Source organism: Myotis lucifugus, unplaced genomic scaffold, assembly GCF_000147115.1.
Source record: "Myotis lucifugus unplaced genomic scaffold, Myoluc2.0 scaffold_169, whole genome shotgun sequence".
Lineage (NCBI taxonomy): Eukaryota > Metazoa > Chordata > Mammalia > Chiroptera > Vespertilionidae > Myotis > Myotis lucifugus.
Window position 1 is genome coordinate 1,856,273 of NW_005871217.1, and position 4,268 is coordinate 1,860,540.

At 41.5% G+C, this 4,268-nt stretch overlaps 1 pseudogene; it reads right to left on the reverse strand.

The window, feature by feature from the left end:
- Positions 1–319: 319 nt before the first annotated feature.
- Positions 320–3,945, reverse strand: LOC102441446 (annotated as a pseudogene).
- Positions 3,946–4,268: the final 323 nt, after the last annotated feature.

The window sequence follows — 4,268 nt, forward strand, 5'->3', positions numbered from 1 at the left end:
TGGAGCCACAAGAAAGCCATGCAGAGAATTTAGGGTACCATTTCCAAAAAAAAAATCAGTTTGGGGCTGAGATTAGGGAGAGAGACACTGAGAAAAACAAACCTATCTTGGTGAGGAGGTGGAGGGAGAGGAAACACACTATGGGAGATGTGTAGAGCTCAGGGTAGAACACAACACAGAGAGGCAGGTCCATCCAGTGAGGAAGAGTACTACCTCCCACTTGGGGGCCTCCAGCCCCAGGGCCCATTGGTCACAAGCTTTCCTTTAGGAAACAGAGCCACATTCTCTGCCCCTGCTTCTGGCTGCCTCACTCCCCCTCTCAAAGTTTGGTTTTGAATTGTGTGGGCTGTGTGGTCACAGAAGCCTCGGAGGACTTGCAGAAACCCTTCAGCATGATGCCAGGGTCCACTTCAGCAGGAGGGTTGGGCGAGGCAGCAGAGTTCACCCTGTGAGGCAACTCACTCTCCTTTATCACTGAGTGGCTGTCACGTAACCGGAGCAGGATGGGCTGCACTGAGGTGATAAGGTTCCCATTCGTGTGAAGGTTGCACTTATTGGTTTCCCGTCCAGACACCGGTTGTTATATTTCTTTCCTTTTTTTTTTTTTTTGTTGATCCTCACCCAAGGATATTTTCCCATTGATTTTTAGAGAGAGTGGAAGAGAGAGACAGAGAGAAACATCAATGTGAGAGAGATACATCGATTGGCTGCCTCCCGCACGTGCCCCAACCAGGGCCAGGGATTGAGCCTGCAACCAAGGTATGTGCCCTTCACCGAGAACTGAACCCAGGACCCTTCATTCCATGGGCCGATGCTCTATCCACTGAGCCAAACCAACTAGGGCTATTATATTTCTTATATGCGGTGATGGGATCATCCTTCTTCTTTCTTTCTTTATTTTTATTTTTTTATTAAGGTATTACATATGTGTCCTTCCCCCCCCTTCCCCCCCACTCATGCCCTCACCCCCCTGTTGTCTATGTCCATTGGTTAGGCTTATGTGCATGCATACAAGTCCTTTGGTTGATCTCTCCCCCTTACCCCCACCCTCTCCTACCTTCCCTCTGAAGTTTGATGGTCTGATCGATGCTTCTGTGTCTCTGGATCTGTTTTTGTTCATCAGTTTAGGTTGTTCATTATATTCCACAAATGAGTGAGATCATGTGATATTTATTTTTCTCTGACTGGCTTATTTCGCTTAGCATAATGCTCTCCAGTTCCATCATCCTTTTTAACAAAGACCATTTCTGCTGCCCCAGAATGGACCAGTCGAGCCGCTTCAGGGCTCCACATACACAGAAATCTCATCAGTATCTTCCTTGGTGACTCTAAGGTGCAGATTATTCACAGTCATCTTGGTGCCTTCCAAAGTGCTAACCACGGGCTCAGCAGACAGCAGTTCTTTAGGGGAATGCTCCTGGTTCAGTCATGTTCAGGACGTGTTGGTCAAGGCTTTTGTTCCAAGCGAGAAGAGGAGAGCAGGAGCTGTGTATGCATCATTCTGAACCACTTTGGCGAGAGGGAGGGCATTGGGCATGGAAAGCTTAGAAATGCTCGGCTTGGGCATGTGGTGGAGTAAGCTGCCTCAGGCTGGGAATTTCATCTGTTTACTAAGAATGGGAGCTGCAACGTCATCATCTTCATCCAGGCTGTATAAATTCTGTTTGACCTAGTGATTATTGACAATGGTATCCCTCATTCCAGCAGGATGGGCACAAGGTGGTTCTGAAATTTAACTAGTTAACAGAATTTCTGGAAGGATCATATCTTTTCTGTAGTATCGACCAGACTCAGTTTCTGGTGCCTCCAACACAACAGCCTTGATAGAAAGTCATTTATGATATTAACTATAGTTTGAGCAATTATTTATAAACATCAACCACATTAGTGACTCTCAAATGAAAACTAATATGTAATCATTTGCCTACCCAGTGAGATATCCCCTTATTTAGCCTGTGAGCCATCCTATGTTCCAACTTCTTAATGAACTACACAATCTGAGAGATTATTACAATTTATTCCCTCTGGTTCCCCCATTACTTTATTGCTAGGTGATAGGAGAGTAATCTGATTGAGCTAATACAATTATAATTTGAAGAACAAATGATACAGTGTTTTGGAATTAATTTGAACCCAAGAGGACAGTACATTGATGACAGAATAAAAGTGAGTAGAGCAGTAGTCCTGGTTCTAAATTGGGTTACAAATCTTCTCTAAGTACATTTCTAAGAGGCCCAGCCTAAGGCATGAAGCACCAGGTCACCGTTGCAAATCTCTCTAACCTTATGGCTTAACTGTGGTATACATATAACATAGGACAAAAGATAGCCTCCTCTCTACTGCACAACAAAACCACTGAGGCCTGCAGCATACCAGAAATATGTCAGAGGGGATAGAGCTATTGAATGTATTTAAATAAAACTGAAACTGGACTTATTAGCTCACTTTTTAAAAGATTAGATTAACAGTGCACGAGGGATATAGGAATCATAAAAACCGTTAAGAATGGTACACAAATGACTGAGTTTGGGAAACACCTCTCTATAGCATCTAAAATGTTGCCCCTCTAGGATACTAACTTATCAGAAGGGTATTAGCAAAGCTAGATTGGAAGATCATGAAAGATGACCCCTGACCACATTAAAAAATCATCACTTCCATGAATAGTCAATCCGGACCCTGAGACCTTTGGAAATACTCATCAATGAGTCTTTTACATGTTATACACTTATTGTTTACTATGTGTCAGGCATAGGGAGTAATCCATCTAGAAATGTTGATAATAGTCCTTTGTTTGGTTGCTGACACTCACAGTGCCTTCCGCCCTTTCAGACTCTCTCTCTTAAGCCACGGCTGATTGGGATTTTTTGAATTAGGGTGTCACTAAAGAAGTTAACTATGGAGAGAATGGCTGAAAATTCATGCTCATGGAAAGGCTGACATGTCTGTTTTATGGCAGGTACAAGCTGAGAAAAAGGTGATCCTAAGATGTAGAGAGAAAAATATACAACTGACAGATTCAGATGACCAAAGGAGAAGTCAAACGCCCTCTGACAGACAAGATAGAACACCAGTTCCTGATATCTCCCCAGATCATTTGAAATTTGATTGGACTTCATTTTTTGTCCTTGCACTCAGCAGGACAGGCGCATTTATAGAATGTCCACCCATTCACACCCCTGACACATGTACTTTTTATTTTTCTCAAGACACATTGAATGGGTTTTAGTTCCTTGCAACCCAGAGTCCCAACTAGAAAATAAATCAAAAGATAATAAGTACAATAGAGACATGGAGTAAATGTAAGGCATCAAGGAAGAAATAAAGGAACCTGAATGCCATTTGATCACTGACTTGCTGTAAAGCTATTCAGAGGAGATAAAGGTTTTTGAAAATGAGCCCTCAGTTTCTTCTTCTTGACTTATCTCATATTCTTCGGCAATCTAATAATTTGTATCAAACTAAGGTGTTTTCATATGAGGGTTTTTCTTTCAACCTGTATAATAAAGGTCATTAGTAGGGATTCCAGAAGATAATTTTTTATTTCCTTTTTCAAAAGTTCACCTTCTGTTCATCTTCCTCCTATTTCTTCTCCCACTCCCACCCCAGACACACACACACACACACACACACACACACATACACACACACACACACACTCCACCAAAAGTTAACAGTTGACTTAGTGAAAACCAAACTACTACACATATGTATTTATAGAAAGCAATTCTTTGCTTAACCTTCTCTTAGCTACATGCTTTTGTGTTTCAATTCTAATAAATAAAATGATATTTTGATGCAGTCTTAAAGGAGCATACCTACTTATGCCTGTGTAATAGTCATGATGCTCACCCTCACTCTCCTTTCCAAGTAAAGGCAATTTAAGTGCTAAGACTCTTATTCTTGGCATTAATTACTTATGTTGGCTGCTCTCTTTACATCCATCTTCTAATAAGAATAATTAATAATCATAGAATTGATTGGCCTTTCTATGAACCTCCTGAAAGATGCCTGCCAGTTTCTTCCATTCCATCTGGACAAAAAGAATAGCAATAACAGTTTACAAAGCATATTCACATTTACTGTAGGGGTATCGATTTCAGAACAAGTATACATGGAGCTTTCTTTAGGAGCGTACAAACAGCAAGGTATATAAGCAATTCCAAGATGTGGTGCTGAGAACTAGCTTGGAAACCATGGCTTAGCATTTCTCAGCTAACTAACTAAATCTTGTGGGTTTATCTAACTGCATTCACTCAAGAAATACA